The sequence below is a fragment of the Physella acuta genome, unplaced genomic scaffold (assembly GCF_028476545.2).
Source record: "Physella acuta isolate Inbredline_101_S28 unplaced genomic scaffold, ASM2847654v3 ptg000993l, whole genome shotgun sequence".
Lineage (NCBI taxonomy): Eukaryota > Metazoa > Mollusca > Gastropoda > Physidae > Physella > Physella acuta.
Genome location: NW_026732510.1, coordinates 76,211 through 96,474, shown reverse-complemented (window position 1 = coordinate 96,474; position 20,264 = coordinate 76,211). Strand labels below are relative to the sequence as shown.

The window sequence follows — 20,264 nt, the reverse complement described above, 5'->3', positions numbered from 1 at the left end:
CAGATAACATAAAGCAACAACTATCTGTCAAACACACGGGTAGACGTGAAAGTGTGGGTAGACCGAAAAGTCCTGAGTTCAAACCCTGAGCATCGGAGGCTAGGTAAGGGATCGGCGTGGTCGAGTCGGTAAAAGCTCATGGTTGCTGAACCGAAAAGTCTCGAGCTCGAAACCTCGGGCATATGATGCTCGTTAGCTGGGGACAGCCACCCTTCTAGGAGAGACAACTCCAAAATCAAAAACTGCTTCCTTGTTGTAAGTTCTTGTTTAGACAAAGGCTATAAAAGCAAATCCAAAAAGCAGACTGAAAGCGGAGTCAAAGACCCATAACAAACTAAACAGTTATACTCAGGGGCGGAACTACAGTGCCGCCAGACCCCGCAATGCGGGGTGGCCCACGCCATTTAGGGGCCCACAGCCGACCATAATATTTTGTTTATAGTTAAAAAAAAATAATTTTCTTGCATTTTTATATTGATGGTTGTTTTATGAAAAAAAAGATTACTGTAGCTGCGGTTGGATTATCTTTATTCTATAGACACCACCCCTCGCTCTTGTATATTCTTTTTCCCTTTGTTTTTAAACCATTGTGAAAGCCGAGTCCTCTTTCTCCATCAATCAAACTTATCAAAGATAAGCAGACTTTCAAACCACTTCTATGACTTATTTCTCTTTTTTAAATAGTCAAATCGGGGTGCTCAAAAGCTCCTTTAAATATATTTGTACTAAACATATTTAAAAAAGCAATGACTTCTCTTAATTATTTTTTTAAAGTACTTACTAAAGAATAACATTGAATAAAAATGAAAAGTATTTAAAATGAAAAATATAAATACTAACAAACATAAAAATAAACATAGAACGAGACACCATTATTTATACAAAGCTTTCATGGTTTATATTCTTTTGACCGACTAGAGGTTTCGAGGTCTTAAAGCAGAGATAAAATAAAACTGATTATTACAGAACACACAAAAGCACTAACTCACATGACATGTACTAATTGAAAAAAAAAACATTTATTTTGTTCATAACCCGAACAGGCCAGCAATGAGTATCATAATTAATCATATGTTCGTATTTAGTGTTTGTATATATATATATATATATATATATATATATATATATATATATATATATATATATATATATATATATATATATATATATATATAGATATATAGGCCTATATAATATATGTATATGGGGGAAGGGCCTAAAAAAATTTTTTTGCGGGGTGGCCCTTTTTTTCTAGTTCCGCCACTGGTTATACTACTGTGTTGGAGGACATCCCTCAAAAATAAATATTAAGCAAGAAGAAGAAAGATAAACTATACCAATAAGTAAAAAATACTCAAAAGATATTAGCGAAACAATTTTCACATTGTGTACCTCTGTCGTGTTTTTTTTAAGTACCTTAATTCTACCGTATAAAAATAATTTAATCTAACACAGTAGCTGATGAACACTTAATGTAAAATGTAGCTCTACTAAAGCATTCTCACACAGTCAATAGCAGTATAAAAACATGACCAAACTCAGGTTTCAAAAATTCATTGATTTATTATTGTTGTGTTTACAAAAGCAGTCGGTCTGTCTTTAGACTCAAGATTATATTCTACGATTTCAGGTTAACTCTCACGCGCCGCATTTTCTATAATTAAAAAAAAAACATGAATTTATTGTTTGTTAACAATCATATATATATATATATATATATATATATATATATATTTATTTATTTATTTATTTAATTATTTATTTATTTAGTTATATATACATAATTTATATACATATATACTGCTTACAATACAAATTTGTTTTTACTCATCAGGATTTAGTTTACTATGATTGTGTTATCAACAAACTCTCTTTCAGTACTAATGATCCTTACAAATATTAAACCAGTTGTTTCATTTGTTAATCAGAGCTGTCCTGATTGAAAAACTGCATTCTATTGCTGACCTAATGACATTAATTAAGAGTTATGTTCAAAAACTGAATTTCTTTACCTTTAAAAATAACACCCGTGTTTACACAAAGGATCGTCAGGGTTATAATTTAAACAATAGATGTAACACGAGGGTGCGAAAAGGGTCAGTCCTTGACGACGATCCACCTCTACAGACTCGCTGTTGTCCACGTCGTTCTCTGCTCTCACAGTCCCAGACACCAACACGACCAGCAAGGAGATGAGTACAAGTCGCATCTGTGTAACAGGAAATAAACATAGTTTGATTAAATGGCACGGCAAATATGTTTCTGTGATGTTAACTGCCCTAAACGTGGACATGTTGTTAGAACCGGTGTGTTACACATTTATATTATACACACATACATGTATGTTACACATACATACATGTATGTTATACATACATACATGTGTCTCATACACACATACATGTATGTGTAACTGGTTTTCTTATCTATATTTGTACACGTTTTTCAATATTTGTTAAGGCGATTTACTAAGGACTGCCGTGAATTGTATTCGAGGTAAAATAGTACTGTACATTTCTTATGATTTGTCCTGAATGTTTCGAAGCTTGAAGAAAACATTAAACTGTGCTGAGTTTGAAAAGCTGTGTCTCTTTCCTTCATTTATTTTAAAAGTGTTCACTTAAACATATACTCACCTTACGTTAATCAGTTGCTTGGGTTCGCACGATGGCTGTGAATGTGTAATGTAACTCGCCAATCAGATGAAGCCTACTTTATTTGAACTGTCTGACTTATAAATACCCGTTGGCAGAAGTAGGCGGTTGACGTCATGGAGGACGTAATATTTAATTTTAAAAAAAATGAGGGAACATTATTCTTTGTATTTGTATTTGAAAAAACCCCAGTAGATAACGTTAAAAATAAAAGTTTCTGGTGATGTAACAGCTTGATAGGACGATGACCAACACGACTGCAATCAAACTTTCGATGTGCATCTTTTTGCCATTAAAGTGACTTTTCAATTTCGACATTTTATAAAGTTCGCCATATTTTTACTATTGTCTTCTATCTAGATTGAAGTTTTATCAATGTCAACGTTGCGTATGTTTCAAATTTCAGTTCGACATTTTTACCATCTATATTATGATGTTAGTTCGCATCCGGGTCCAAGTCAGTAGAACGTCCCTGAGTCCACCCAGCTCTAATGAGTACCTAACTCATGTTAGGAAAAAAAAGGCGGCTGGGCAAAGTGCTGACCGCACTTTCACTTCAAGAAACAAATAAACTCTACTTCATCTGCCCAATTGATCGCTAGGTCTAAAGATGATTCTTTACGTTACTTTCTATATAATATGATGTTGATAGGAAATGTTGCAAACAGTGATCATCGTATTGTTTATTTCTGATAGTTGTAATTTCTCAATGGAGCACTTATGATTTTAAATTGACATTGGGCTAACTAAAGTAGTTAAATAGACAATGTTATGTGGAGCGATCAAGAATGTGTGATGCAAGCCGTCAAGGTAATACAAGAAGGATTAAAATGACATCTTCAGTATGAATTAATGTTGACGGATATATTACTCACTTTATATTTCAGTGCAGATGTATTTGAGGACATACAATGTGAAGTAATATCTACTTGATTGATATCATTGCTATAGACGTTTTCTCCATCGTCAAAACTAGATGTCAATTGAGAGGTATTATTGTCTTCGTGCTATTTTAAAAAAAAATAATATTTAGTAGTGGTTTACTTATCACATAAATCGTCGACAAATAAATGGATAGTATATTGAGATAATGTTCATCTAACCACCAGGACAAATTATCTCAGGACAAATTATCTCAGGACAAATTATCTCAGACAAAATATCTCACGGACAACTCATTCATTTAGTATATCTCACAATCATTATGTGTAAAGAAAAAGCAAATAATATTCATATGACAATGTAAAAAAAATGTTAAAATTGACTAAAATCCTCCTAAATAATATACTTATTTTGATGTGAGATATTTTGTGAGATGTTTTGTTTAAGATAATTTCTCCATGGTATCATTTATCCTTTGATCTTTTGTCGGTGAGATCATTTATCCATTAGATAATTTGTCCTGATATCTTTTGTCCTGAGATCATTTGTCTGTGAAATATTTTGTCTGGGATATCATTTGTGCTGAGATCATGTGTGCTTAGATCTATTTATTTTCCTGAGATCCTTTGTCTTCAGTATGGATTAATATTGACTGATTTAATAGCTATTTTATATTCGAATACATCTGTATTTGAATATATTATGTATGTGTCCCTGAAGTAATATATATGTGAGTTATATCATTTGTATCTACAATTTCTCCAACGTCAAAAGTATAGGTCGATTGAAAGGCGTTGTCGTTTTCGTTCTATTTTTGCGCAAATATTGAGTAATGGTTGACTTATCGAAGTTATCATCGACAAATTTATTGATAGTATCTGGAGACAGTCTTCATCTAACCACTCAACGTTGCATCTGTTACCTAGGCAATCGTCAAAGGTAAATTATTCGAAATTTAGCCTTAAAATCCAACAAAAAGTATTGTGTTAAATTGCATGTATTTTCAGACCGGATGAAGTCTATTTATTTATGTCGTAGGCTGCAGTGGTCCATATTAAAATCTATCAAAACGTATTGGGCTACATTGTGTATATATTCATACTGTTGGGGTCTGCTATTTAATCTTGTGCTTGTTTCAGTATCAAGTGGTGGCAGACTTAGTGTAAAGTAACGTAAAGCTCCCTTTTCGAAGCTGACATTAGGCATGTAATGCAGAGGCGTAGCGACCCATTTCTGCGCCCGGGGCGGACTTTCAACTGTGACCCCTTTTCTACCATTTCAAGATATAGTTACTCCTGTTTGTGAAAAAGCTTCACCCACCCCCCGCTTCCAGTTGGAAAAGGTTGTGGCGCTACTTACCAGATACTATCCCGTAACATTTTTTATTTATTTTGGTGACACAAAAACAGCTAAATCAGTGTGGAAAGCCTTGTAGTCGTTTATTTTCGTAACTTTGATTGTGTATATTTCAATACTTCAGCTTAAAATGAGCTTGTTAGTTATTTTTTACTCCCTTTGGCGCCCCCTTAGGGTCGGCGCCCGTGGCGGCCGCCACACCCGCCGTCCCCTATCTAAGCCACTGATGTAAAGTAGAGTTCACCCGTTTCTGAGACCTCGACATACGAATGTATGATCAATCTTAGATGGGTGGACTCATGGACTTCAACCCGGAATCGAACTCGAGACCTCGGGGTATACAGTCTAGCACTGTACAGTTGGTCCACGCAGTCCCATCGGTCGTAATGTGCATTGTCTTAATTAAACCAACTCGTTAATACTTTTGAGAAAATCAATGTGCATGTGGAAAAAAAATTCCATGTGAAGTCGATGTATTAACCATTTATTGACTTACATTTATTTTTAATAGTGATAGAATAGAATTTTATTTTTAACAGTGTAATTCTATTCTACATTGTCTTTAATTTATACACATCTGTATGTGTGTATACATATTAGTTTTAAATTTGCGATGTAATTAAATTTCCGTTACCTGGGGTGATACTGGTTTATGTATATGAAAATATTTGGTAAGTATAGGCAAGAAAATTCCGTAATGTATCTGACTGTTGCCAATATATATACACAAAACATTTAAAGACCGAATTACATACAATCATTAAGAACAACTACATACATATTGTACATTTTGTGGTAGTTTAATCGATTATTGGGGTACTTTTCGCCATTTTCTTTTTTATCTAATCAAGATAAAACCATGGGCTGATTTGAAGTTATCGTATCTGTGCTGGCTGAGACTGAAAGAAATAATATAAGAAAACATTTAAAAAATTAAAACTACTAACAGTTTAAAAAATTAATTAATATCATAATTAAAAGGAATAAATAATGTAGATCTCATAACAGTCAAGTATACAAACATGATTATTTAACATAAATATTATTATACAAGGTGTAAATTAATAGATGTCAAAAAAAATTTCGATACTAATAAATTATCCTTTTTCTACTTATGGTATTGATAGGTTCATTTATCTTTTGCGAATCATAAATAGTCTACTAAAAATAACGTTTAAACTAACAATTTAGTCGAAAGACTTACCTCCGCAATTTGTCTTTGATAAATACATTTTTCTCCGAAGAATCTACACAATAAAATAATAGACCCTTGTCGACGTTCCACCTCTACAGACTCGTCGTTGTCTACGTCATTCTCTGCTCTCACAGTCCCAGACACCAACACGACCAGCAAGGAGATGAGTACAAGTCGCATCTGTGGAACAAAGGGAATAAAACATGGCGTGTTTTGTCCATGGACTTCGAAATAAAAACTTTGTTGGTTTCTCAAACCTATAAATTAATTAACTGTTAGAAACTTGTCTTTAATGTGTTTTTTTTTTAATATTTATTCATGGAATAAAACACAATTGATTCCTATGGATTTGCTTTAACCTTCTGTTTACACTGGCATGGCACTAGAAAGAGGGCTAGAAATTGTTGTTCTATAAGCCCATAGAGGTGCCAGGACAAAATGATATTAGACAAAATCTCAGACAAAATATCCCAGACAAAATGTCCCAGACAAAATATCCCAGACAAAATATCCCAGACAAAATAATCTTAGACAAAATCTCAGACAAAATGTCCCAGACGAATGATCTCAGACTAAATATCTAAGACAAATGATATCAGACAAAATATCCCAGACAAATTGTCTCAGAAATGAACCCCGACAAAAGATCTCATAAAAGATATCCCAGACAAAATATCTCAGACAAAATATCCCAGACAAATAATCTCAGACAAAAAATCCCAGACAAATAATCTCAGACAAATTATCAAGGCAAATGATCTCAGACAAATTATCCCAGACAAAATATCCCAGATAAAATAAAATCCACATTACCCTCAGTAAATCAACGTTAAAATCGACTAAATTCATCCTAAACACTATTAAATATTGTGATGTGAGATATTTTGTCTGAGTTCATTTGTCTATGATACAATTTGTCTTTAGATCTTTTGTCCTTAAATTTTTTGTCCATGAGATAAATTGTCCATGGGATTATTTATCCTTGAAATCATTTGTCCTGAGAACATTTGTCCTTGAAATCATTTGGTCTGTGATCATTTTTCCATAAGATCATTTGTCCTAAGATCATTTGTCCTGATATAATTTGTCCTGAGATTATTTGTTCTTGGGTCATTTGTCCTGATATAATTTGTCCTGAGATCATTTGTCCTGAGATAATTTGTCCTGGGATCATTTGTCCTGAGAACATTTTTCCTGAGATCATTTGTCCTGAGGTAATTCGTCCTGAGATCGTTTGCCCTAATATTATTTGTCTTGAGATCATTTGTTCTTGAAATCATTTGGTCTGTGATCATTTGTCCATAAGATCATTTGTTCTGAGATCATTTGTCCTGATATAATTAGTCCTGAGGTTACTGGTCCTTAGATCATTTGTCCTGAGTTAATTTGTCCTGAGAACATTAGTCTCTTGATCATTTGTCCTGAGATCATTTGTCCATGAAATCATTTGTCCTTGAAATAATGTGTCCTGATATTACTTGTCCTTAGATCATTTGTCCTGAGATCATTTGTCGTGAGATCATTTGCCAATACACCGCCCACAACACAAATCTACACCACCCTTACCTTAAAGGACTGTGAACTTATCCTCTAGTTCCTCGTCCAGATGGATGATGTTTCGAACTGTCTATAAATACTTTTTATCGATAACTGTCACATGACGTCATGATGTATATCCAATCAGCTTGACCGAACAGATCGCCATTGAAGTGTCGTACAGCTTTTGTTAAAAACGTCATAGCTTGTGTTAAAAACGTCAGAGATCATGTTGATAGCAGCCAGTGACAAATTGGTCAAAGGGACTTTATCGGTTAAATAATTCTGCATTATTACAACAAAGAGACTTCAATAGCGGTCTGCTTTGTTACGCTGGTTGGATAAAAAATCATGACGTCAAAAGGCGGTTGTCCGTAATGTATTTATAGACTGTTAAAACACCAGTCATCATGAACAATATGATACGATCACATCCAGTCAAGGTAAGTGTGTTGTAAGTTAATGTAATGCACTTATAGAACTACGATTATCTACCCTCGTTCTGGTCCCTGTATAAACAGAAGATTAAAGCACTTCTTAGCGATCACGTCTAAGAGTCAAAAGGAGTATCGCATCCTTGCAGAAACAACAATTTGTTTTATTTCAATACTAAATTTTGAAAACCGTTAGAGACGAATTTTTATGGTTTATCAAATAACAAAACTAGGCTTAAAAAAAGCAAACAAAATCTACGTTTTAATTCCATCGACCAGTGGCGTAGCGAGGTCGGGTGTCACCCGGTGCGGCACTTAATGGTGTCACCCCCCCCAGAGGCGTAGCGACACTTCCCGGAGAAAAACTGTCAAATTTTCGATTTACACCCCCTCCCTCAAACTTTCGATTTGCACCCCCCTCAAGTTTTCGATTTGCACCCACCCCCTTCAAACTTTCGATTTGCACCCCAACCCTAAAATTTTCGATTTGCACCCCCCCCCCCCTCAAACTTTCAATTTACAGCCCCCCCCCTCAAGTTTTTCTCTATATATTTTTCTATTTTTTGCCTTGGTGTCACCCCCCCCCCCCCCCTAAATGGTGTCACCCGGTGTGGTCCGCACCCCTGCCCCCCCCTCGCTACGCCTCTGCCATCGACGAAACACGCCATGTTTGATTCCCTCTGTTCCACAGATGCGACTTGTACTCATCTCCTTGCTGGTCGTGTTGGTGTCTGGGACTGTGAGAGCAGAGAATGACGTAGACAACGAGAAGTATGTAGAGGTGGGCCGTCGTCAATTAGTGGGGATTTATAGATGCTCTACAACCCCATTCTGTTTTTTCGGAAGAAAACGTTTAGAGGTATAATATTTTATTTAGTTAACAATGTTTGTGGGTTTGTTAAAAATGTTGTAACTTAATTTTAACCGGCTTTGAAAGCAGCGATTTATCTTAAACTTTCCAAATACATTCATCTTCGATGTCATTGCAGAATATCTTATTCTTAATCTACTTAGACATTAGCATAATCATTATTTTTCAGCTAAAAATTACTAAATTCAATAATAAAAGGGGCGATAAAAATATAAACAAATTTCATAAAAACGTTTTAATAACAAGCTTTTATGTAATAATGCACTAAAAAGTAGAAAATAAATTATAGACTACTATTTAAATAACTATAAAGAAAAGCGTGGGTGTCTTCCTTAACATTAGTAAAGGTATCCAATAGATACTAAAGTGACCCACGCTTTTCTTTATAGTTATTTAAATAGTAGTCTATAATTTATTTTCTACTTTTTAGTGCATTATTACATAAAAGCTTGTTATTAAAACGTTTTTTATGAAAAAAAAATTCAGTACTTTACATGTTTTATTTATAATAGAGTTACATGACTAAAAACCATTGCGCGCCTATTGAACGTGATGGCGCGCCTACTGAAGGTGATGGCGCAGCTATTGAACGTGATGACGCGTGTGGTGTGGTTGGATAGACATGCCTATTGATTCGGTCCAAATTTTAATTAATTCATAAAAAATTAATTAGGCATCCAATGAAGTCAAATTTAATTTCAGATTGCATTGTCTTCATGTCTTGACCCACGTGCCAAATGTGAATCGTATCGGTCAAGTAGAAGTGTCCGAATTTTCACTCCAGCATTTCACTCTAGACAGACAGACTGACGACTGGCGACTGACGACTGACGACAGAGGAAGCGAGTTAAATAAAAGCTTGTAAAAACAAGCAGTGAATAGTTTGATAAAGGTTGGTTTGTTTCTTGCGAACGGACAAAGTAAGAGCAGATAATTGTTTCTTTGGAGATCGCAAGCTACTGACGTAATTTTAAGGCACATATTTTAGGCGTAGGTGCTGTTGTTCAAAGTACGAATTACATATGAGGGCGAGGGGCGGATGTACTGCAGGGAGGGGGTATAGTATATATATATATATATATATATATATATATATATATATATATATATATATATATATATATATATATATATATATATATATATATATAATATATATCCTATATATATATATGTATATATATGTATATATATGTATATATATATATATATATATATATATATATATATATATATATATATATATATATATATATATATATATATATATATATATATATATATATATACATATATATATATATATATATATATATATATATATATATATATATATATATATATATATATATACATATATATATATATATATATATATATATATATATATATATATATATATATATTTAAATAATTGTTTTTTCTAATTTTAATTCATTTAATTTTTAAAATCCATTTGCAGGATTCATAAATTTTACCTTGAACAAATGTGTTTGCTTAATTAAAACCTACTATCTGGGAGTTCAAACTTCTACATCAGAGTATAAATAAATATGAAAATTTACAAAATTGGCTTTTTTCATAGTATTTGCATTTTTAATTTATGTTTGTAATTGTTGTTGTCTGAAACGGCAGAATCACGAAAGTTGTTTAAGTTGTGACACATTTTTCGTGTGAGATATTTTCTCTGTGACAAATTTTGTCAGTAAGAGTTTGTTTGTGAAATATTTCGTCATTAGATCATATGTGTGCGAGATATTTGATCTTCAGAAGAATAATTAATGACTATCTCAATCCCTGATGAGCACTTACTTTGAAATTTAGCAATACTCAAACCGTCTCACGCATCACGCACTAGTATACAATTATAAACAAACCCAGAATTTACTCACAAATTGATTTATTATTGACCATGTTCACTATATCATTCGCTCTGTCTTAAGACTCAAGATTACCTTTTATGTATTTAGGCCACACCCCAGTGTATATTTCTTCATACTTAAAACAGTGAAATCATTCTTTGTTTATGTAGAAAAAAAATCATATCTATTCTTTTTGTAACGTAAGTTAGGGGAAAAAAGAAGGCTATGCATAGTGCTGACCACACTATCCCTTCATATGCCGAGTTAAATGAATCAGGTGAACTCTACTTCATCTGCCCCTTGTGTCTTGGGCACGAACGGGATTAAAAAGGAGAAGAATCCTCTCCACTAGTTTCTGGGTAACAACAATACCTTCCCTGCTGCCAATTAGGCAATCTATACAAAATGCACCTATTTCTGTGACCTCGGCTCCGTGTAGCCCACACTACGACCAGCCAAGTGTACTTTCTCTTACCTGAGTCAGGTTCCCATCAGAGCTGGTTGGACTAAGAATACGAACTGGAAGCTCTTGAGTTAGCAGTCGAGTGCACTTCCGTCCGACCGCGCCCACCCCTAGAGTCTTCCTAGTGTTACTATAATGTAGGCCTTATCCATTTTTCTCTATCATAACCCTCCTGGATTGTTTGCATTAGAGTTTCTTTCAGGCAAAGTTCCCCCGCACCAGATCAAAGAACGTCTATCCCCCCCCCCCCCCCGAACGAAATAGAATAAAAATAGATAATATATACTTTTAACAGTGCCCTCGCTTCCCCTCTACAAAAAATTCGAGCGCTCCCTTCCCCTCCCCCTCCTTGGAGAAAAAAGTCTGACAGAAACGCTGATCTTCATTTCTAGCATACGGGTGCAAGACATTACTTGGGAAATAGTTGTTTGATTTGAATGAAGTCACATTACGTAACAAGCAACAAGCAATTATATTTACAGTTTTTCATCTAGATAGTGTGAAAAATGTCCGCCATTATTTAGCGAAAGAAACAAATTGAAACGGTGTTTGAATAAACAATGTATTGATATTAATTGTAAAACAAACACAAATAGTAGTGATGGTTATCCACAAAGGATAGTTTATTTTGTTTGTGTTGATAAAAAGATAGCATGAATAGACACACATCAAGCTACAACTCGGTTATTAGAGAATCTAAACAACAGCTGTTAGAAAACCTAAATCAAACAGTTAATCTAAAACAACAATTATCAGATGACTTAAAGCAACAACTATCAGATGACTTAAAGCAACAACTATCAGATGACTTAAAACAACAACTATCAGATGACTTAGAAGAAGAACTATCAGATGACTTAAAACAACAACTATCAGATGACTTAAAAGAACAACTATCAGATGACTTAAAACAACAACTATCAGATGACTTTGAAGAAGAACTATCAGATGACTTAAAACAACAACTATCAGATGACTTAAAACAACAATTATCAGATGACTTAAAACAACAACTCGGTTATCAGAGAATCTAAACAACAGATGCTAGAAAACCTGAAGCAAACAGTCAATCTAAAACAACTATCAGATGACTTAAAACAAAATATATCATATAACATAAAGCAAAACTATCGGATAACATACTGTAACAACTATAAAATAACATATTGTAACAAATATAAAAAAACCTAATGTAACAACTATCAAATAACATATAGAAACAACTATCAGATAACATAAAGCAACAACTATCTGATAACATAAAACAACAAGTATTAGATAAGCAACAACTATCAGATAACATAAAGCAACAACTATCAAATAAGCAACAACTATCTGTCAAACACAAGAGTATTCGTGAAAGGGTGGGTAAACCCAAAAGTTCTGAGTTCAAATCCTGGGCATTGAAGGCTAAGTAAGGGTTGGCGTGGTCGAGTCGGTAAAAGCTCTTGGTTGCTAAACCAAAAGTCTCAAGCTCGAAACCTCGGGCAGATAAGGATCGTTAGCTGGGGACAGCCACTCTTCTAGGAGAGACAACTGCAAAATCAAACAACTGCTTCATTGTTGTAAGTTCTTGTTTAGACAAAGGCTATAAAAGCAAATCCAAAAAGAAAAGCAGGCTGAAAGCGGAGTCAAAGATCCAGAACAAACTAAACAGTTATACTACTGTGTTGGAGGACAATCCCTGAAAAATAAATAATAAGCAAGAAGAAGAAGATAAACTAAACCAATAAGTAAAAAAATACTCAAAAGATATAAACGAAATAATTTTCACATTGTGTACCTCTGTCGTGTGTTTTTTAAGTGCCCGAATTCTATCGTCTAAAAATAATTTAATCTAACACAGTAGCTGATGAACACTTAATGTAAAATGTAGCTCTACTAAAGCATTCTCACACAGCCGCTAGCAGTATAAAAACGTGACCAAACTCAGATTTCAAAATTTCATTTATTTATTATTGTAGTGTTTACAATGGCATTCGGTCTGTCTTACGACTCAAGGTTATATTCTACGATTTCAGGTCAACTCCTACGCGCCACATATAATATAAAAAACATGAATTTATTGTTTGTTAACATATATATATATATATATATATATATATATATATATATATATATATATATATATATATATATATATATATATATATATATATATATATATATATATATTTATTTATTTATTTATTTATTTATTTTTATATACATAATTTATATACATATATATTGCTCACAATACACATTTGTTTTTACTCATCAGGATCTAGTTTACTATGGTTGTGTTATCAACAAACTCTCGTTCAGTACTAATGATCCTTACAAATATTAAACCAGTTTTATTTGCTTACTCAGAGCTGTCCTGTTTGAAAAAAACTGCATTTTATTGCTGACCCAAAGACATACAGCAGGGGTCGGCAACCTGCGGCTCGCGAGCCACATGCGGCTCTTTTGATATCAAGATGCGGCTCTCCAGCTCCTTGAACAAATACTAATAATCTTAAAAAAAATATTTGGAACGAAAAAAAATGTTTGTGGCTCTTTAAAACCAGGGAAATTTTGAAAATTTTAACTTTTGGCTCTTCCGCTTCAAAAGGTTGCCGACCCCTGGCATACAGTAATTGAGAGTTATATTCAAAAACTGAATTTCTTTACCTTTAAAAATAACATCCCTGTATACACGAAGGATCATAAGGTTTATATGTTGAACAATAGTTGTTGCACCAAATTAAAAAGGGAGAGCTCACTACTTGACGACGGTCTACCTCTACAGACTCGTCGTTGTCTACGTCGTTCTCTGCTCTCACAGTCCCAGACACCAACACGACCAGCAAGGAGATGAGTACAAGTCGCATCTGTGTAAGAGAGGGAATAAAACATACTTTGATTAAATGGTACGGCAAAAAACTTTTCTGTGATGTTAACTGCACTAACCGTGGAAATGTATGAACCGGTGTGTTACACATTTATATTATACACACATACATGTATGTTATACCTACATACATGTGTCTCATACACACATAAATGTATGTTATACCTACATACATGTATGTTATACATACATACATGTATGTTATACATACATACATGTGTCTCATACACACATACATGTATGTGTAACTGGTTTTCTTATCTATATTTGTACACGTTTTTCAATATTTGTTAAGGCGATTTACTAAGGACAGCCGTGAATTGTATTCGAAGTAAAATAGTACTGTACATTTCTTATGATTTGTCCTGAATGTTTCGAAGCTTGAAGAAAACATTAAACTGTGCTGAGGTTGAAAAGTTGTGTCTCTTTCCTACATTTATTTTGAAAGTGCTCACTTTAACATATACTCACAATTACTCACCTTCCGTTAATCAGTTGCTTGAGTTCGCACGATGGCTGTGAATGTGCAATGTAACTCGCCAATCAGGTGAAGCCTACTCTATTTGAACTGTCTGACTTATAAATACCCGTTGGCAGAAGTAGGCGGTTGACGTCATGGATGACGTAATATTAAATTTAAAAAAAATGAGGGAATATTATTCTTTGTATTTGTATTTGAAAAAACCCCAGCAGATAGCGTTGAAAATAAAAGTTTCTGGTGATGTAACAGCTTGATAGGACGATGACCAACACGACTGCAATCAAACTTTCGACGTGCATCTCTTTTGCCATTAAAGTGACTTTTCAATTTCGACATTTTATAAAGTTCGCCATATTTTTACTATTGTCTTCTATCTAGATTGAAGTTTTATCAGTGTCAACGTTGCGTATGTTTCAAATTTCAGTTCGTCATTTTTACCATCTATATTATGATGTTAGTTCGAATCCGAATCCGAGTCAGTAGAACATCCCTGAGTCCACCCAGCTCTGATGAGTACCTAACACATGTAAGAAAAGTAAAGGTGGCTGGGCAAAGTGCTTTCCCTTCAAGAAACATATAAACTCTACTTCATCTGCCCAACTGATCGCTAGGTCTAAAGATGATTCTTTACGTTACTTTCTATATAATATGATGTTGATAGGAAATATTGCAAACATTAATCATCGTTTTGTTTATTTATGATAGTTTTAATTTCTCAATGGAGCACTTATGATTTTAAATTGACATTGGGCTAACTAAAGTAGTTAAATAGACAATGTTATGTGGAGCGATCAAGAATGTGTGATGCAGGCCGTCAAGGTAATACAACAAGGATTAAAATGACATCTTCAGTATTAATTAATGTTGACGGATTTATTTCTCACTTTATATTTCAGTGCAGATGTATTTGAGGACATACAATGTGAAGTAATATCTACTTGATTGATATCATTGCTATCGACGTTTTCTCCATCGTCAAAACTAGAAGTCAATTGAGAGGTGTTATTGTATTCGTGCTATTTTTAAAAAAAAAAAATATTTAGTAATGATTTACTTATCACAGAAATCGTCGACAAATAAATGGATAGTATATTGAGATAATGTTCATCTAACCACCAGGACAAATTATCTCAGGACAAATTATCTCAGGACAAATTATCTCAGGACAAATTATCTCAGGACAAATTATCTCAGACAAAATATCTCAGGACAAATTATCTCAGGACAAATTATTTCAGACAAAATATCTCAGGACAAATTATCTCAGGACAAATTATCTCAGGACAAATTATCTCAGGACAAATTATTTCAGACAAAATATCTCACGGACAGCTCATTCATTTAGTATATCTCACAATCATTATGTGTAAAGAAAAATCAAATAATATTCATATGACAATGTAAAAAAAATGTTACAATTGACTAAAATCCTCCTAAATAATATACTTATTTTGATGTGAGATATTTTGTGAGATGTTTTGTTTAAGATAATTTCTCCATGGTATCATTTATCCTTTGATCTTTTGTCGGTGAGATCATTTATCCATTAGATAATTTGTCCTGATATCTTTTGTCCTGAGATCATTTGTCTGTGAAATATTTTGTCTGGGATATCATTTGTGCTGAGATCATTTGTCTGTGAAATATTTTGTCTGGGATATCATTTGTGCTGAGATCATGTGTGCTTAGATCTATTTATTTTCCTGAGATCCTTTGTCTTCAGTATGGATTAATATTGACTGATTTAATAGCTATTTTATATTCCAATACATCTGTATTTGAATATATTATGTATGTGTCCCTGAAGTAATATCTATGAGAGTAATATAATTTGCATCTACAATTTCTACAACGTCAAAAGTATAGGTCGATTGAAAGGCGTTGTCGTTTTCGTTCTATTTTTGTGCAAATATTGAGTTATGGTTGACTTATCAAAGTTATCATCGACAAATTTATTGATAGCATCTAGAGACAGTCTTCATCTAACCACTCAACGTTACATCTGTTACCTTAGCAATCATCAAAGGTAAATTATTCGAAATTTATAGTTAAAATCTATCAAAACTTATTGCGTTAAATTGTATATATATATATATATATATATATATATATATATATATATATATATATATATATATATATATATATTCAGACTGAAGTCTGTTTATTTATGTCGTACGCTGCAGTGGTCTATATTAAAATATGTCAAAACGTATTGCGTTAAATTGTGTTCGTATTCACTCTGTTGAGGTCTGCTATTTAATTATGTGCTTGTTTCAGTATCAAGTGGTGGCAGACCTAGTGTAAAGTAACGTAAAGCTCCCTTTTCGAACCTGACATGTGCCATGTAAAGCAGAGGCGTAGCGACCCATTCCTGCGCCCGGGGCGGACTTTCAACCAGTCTTTCTTCCAGACTTTTTTCTCCGGTGGGGGCACTTGAAATTTTCGGGGGGGGGGGGTAGATTTTTTTCGGGGAAGAGATGCCTGGAAGAAACTCTGCTCTCAACTTTGACCCCCTTTCTTCCAATTCTATCTATAGTTACTCTTGTTTGTGAAAAAGCGCCCCCCCCCTCCAGTTGGAAAAGGTTGTGGCGCTACTTACCAGTTACTATCCCGTACATTTTTTTTTATTCTGGTCTGACAAAAACAGCTAAATCAGTTTCTAAAGCCTTGTAGTCGTTTATTTTCGTAACTTTGATTGTGTATAATTCAATACTTCAGCTTAAAATGAGCTTGTTAGTTATTTTTTACTCCCTTTGGCGCCCCCTTAGGGTCGGCGCCCGTGGCGGCCGCCACACCCGCCGTCCCCTATCTACGCCACTGATGTAGAGTTCACCTGTTTCTGAGACCTCGGCATACGAATGTATGTTCAATCTGAGATGGGTGGACTCGGGGACTTCAACCCGGATTCGAACTCGAGACCTCGGGGTTTACAGTCTAGCGCTGTACCGTTGGTCCACGCAGTCCCATCGGGTCGTAATGTGCATTGTCTTAAACCAACTCGTTAATACTTTTGAGACAATCAATGTGCATAAGCAAAAATGTTTCCATGTGAAATCGATGTAATAACAATTTATTGACTCAAATTACTTTTGAAAATAAAATTCTATTCTACATAGTCTTTAATTTTTATACACATCTGTATGTGTGTATACATATTAGTTTTAAATTTGCGATGTAATCAAATTTCCGTTTTGAAAATATTTGAAAATATTTGGTAAGTATAGACAAGAAAATTCCCTAATGTATCTGACTGTTGCCAATATATATACACAAAACATTTAAAGACTGAATTACATACAATCATTAAATACAACTACATATATATTGTATATTTTGTGGTAGTTTAATCGATTATTGGGGTACTTTTCGCCATTTGCGTTTTAATCTAATCAAGATAAAACCATGGGCTGATTTGAAGTTATCGTATCTGTGCTGGTTGAGACTGAAAAAAAATAATATAAAAAAATATTTAGAAAATTAAAACTCCTAACAGTCAAAAAATTTAATTAATATCGTAAGTAAAAGGAATAAATAATGTAAATCTCCTAACAGTCAAGCATACAAACATATAATTATTTAACAAAAATATTATTATACAACATGTAAATCAATACATGTAAAAATAATTTCGCTACTTATAAATTAACCTTTGTCTACTTATGGTATTGTTAGGTTCATTTATCTTTTGCGAATTATAAATAGTCTACTAAAAATACCGATTAAAATAAGAAAGTAGTCTAAAGACTTACCTCCGCAATTTGTCTTTGATAAAAAGGACTACATTTTACTCCTGAGAAGATACACCACCCAATCCCCAATAATTGACGACGTTCCACCTCTACATACTTGTTGTTGTCTACGTCATTCTCTGCTCTCACAGTCCCAGACACCAACACGACCAGCAAGGAGATGAGTACAAGTCGCATCTGTGGAACAGAGGGAATCAAACATGACGTGTTTTGTCGATGGACTTTGAAATGTAAATTTTGTTGGCTTCTCGAACCTATTTGTTAATTAATTGTTAGAAAAACTGTCTTTAACGGTTATTTTTTAAATATTTATTCCAGAAATCATGCACATTTTCAGCACTGTGATTATTCCATTGTCTAACTGATCGCTATGGATAGGCTTTAACCTTCTGTTTACACTGGCACTAGCAAGAGGGCTGGAAATTGTAGTTCTATAAGCCCACAGCGGTCCCAGACAAATTATCTCAGACAACATATCCCAGAAAAAATGATCTCTCGGATAAAAAATAAAATCAATTTTACACTCAATAAATCAATGTTAAAATCTGCTACAATCATCCGAAATACTATACATTTTTTGCTGTCAGATATTTTGTCAGAGATCATTTGTCCATGGGACTATTTGTCTTTACATCTTTTGTCCTGATATCTTTTGTTCACAAGATCATTTGTCCTGAGATCATTTGTCCTGAGATCATTTATCCTGAGATCATTTGTCCTGAAATCATTTGTCCAGAGATCATTTATCCTGAGATCATTTGTCCAGAGATCATTTGTCCATAAGATCATTTGTCCTGAGATCATTTGTCCTGAGATCATTTGTCCAGAGATCATTTGTCCATAAGATCATTTGACCTGAGATCATTTGTCCTGAGATCATTTGTCCTGAGATCATTTGTCCTGAGATCATTTGTCCTGAGATCATTTGTCCTGAGATAATTTGTCCTGAGATCATTTGTCCTGAAATCATTTGCCATGAGATCATTTGACCTGAGATCATTTGTCCTGAGATCATTTGTCCTGAAATCATTTGTCCTTAGATCATTTGTCCTGAGATTATTTGTCCTAATATCATTTGTCCTGAGAACATTTGTCCAGAGATCATTTGTCCATAAGATCATTTGACCTGAGATCATTTGTCCTGAGATCATTGGTCCTGATATCATTTGTCCTGAGATCATTTGTCCTGAAATCGTTTGTCCTGAGATCATTTGTCCTGAGATCATTTGTCCTGAGATCATTTGTCCTGAGATCATTTGTCCTGAAATCATTTGTCCAGAGATCATTTGTCCTGAAATCATTTGTCCAGAGATCATTTGTCCATAAGATCATTTGTCCTGAGATCATTTGTCCTGAGGTCATTTGTCCTGAGATCATTTGTCCTGAGATCATTTGTCCTGAGATCATTTGTCCTAAGATCATTTGTCCTGAGATCATTTGTCCTGAGATTATTTGTCCTGAGATCATTTGTCCTGAGATCATTTGTCCTGAGATCATTTGTTCTTGAGATCTTTTGTCCTGAGATCATTTGTCCTGAGATAATTTGTCCTGGGATCATTTGCCCTGAGATCATTTGTCCTAAGATCATTTGTCCTGAGATCATTTGTCCTGAGATCTTTTGTCATTACACCGCCCACAACACAAACCTACACCACCCTTACCTTGAAGGGCTGTGAACTTATCTTCTGGTTCCTCGTCTAGATGAATGGTGTTTCGAACTGTCTATAAATACGTTTTATCGATAAATGTCACATGACATCATGATGTATATCCAATCAGCTTGACCGAACAGATCGCCATCGAAGTGTCATACAGCTTTTGTTAGAAACGTCACAGCTTGTGTTTAAAACGTCAGAGATTGTGCTAAAAACGTCAGAGATCATGTTGATAGCAGCCAGTGACA

General features: G+C 34.0%; 3 long non-coding RNA genes across 3 annotated transcripts; all 3 read right to left on the bottom strand.

Annotated features, from left to right (window-relative positions):
• Window positions 1-1,539: 1,539 nt before the first annotated feature.
• On the bottom strand, window positions 1,540-2,727 carry LOC131954379 (uncharacterized). The gene is made up of 3 exons (XR_009388763.1): window positions 2,637-2,727; window positions 2,013-2,209; window positions 1,540-1,654 (listed from the first exon to the last, which is right to left on the bottom strand). It is a non-coding gene; the product is annotated as an uncharacterized LOC131954379 (long non-coding RNA).
• A 2,986-nt stretch (window positions 2,728-5,713) lies between these two features.
• On the bottom strand, window positions 5,714-7,722 carry LOC131954378 (uncharacterized). Its single transcript, XR_009388762.1, has 3 exons — window positions 7,654-7,722; window positions 6,097-6,267; window positions 5,714-5,791 (listed from the first exon to the last, which is right to left on the bottom strand). It is a non-coding gene; the product is annotated as an uncharacterized LOC131954378 (long non-coding RNA).
• A 10,256-nt stretch (window positions 7,723-17,978) lies between these two features.
• LOC131954382 (uncharacterized) lies at window positions 17,979-20,060 on the bottom strand. The gene is made up of 3 exons (XR_009388766.1): window positions 20,023-20,060; window positions 18,362-18,538; window positions 17,979-18,054 (listed from the first exon to the last, which is right to left on the bottom strand). It is a non-coding gene; the product is annotated as an uncharacterized LOC131954382 (long non-coding RNA).
• Between the last annotated feature and the right edge of the window lie 204 nt (window positions 20,061-20,264).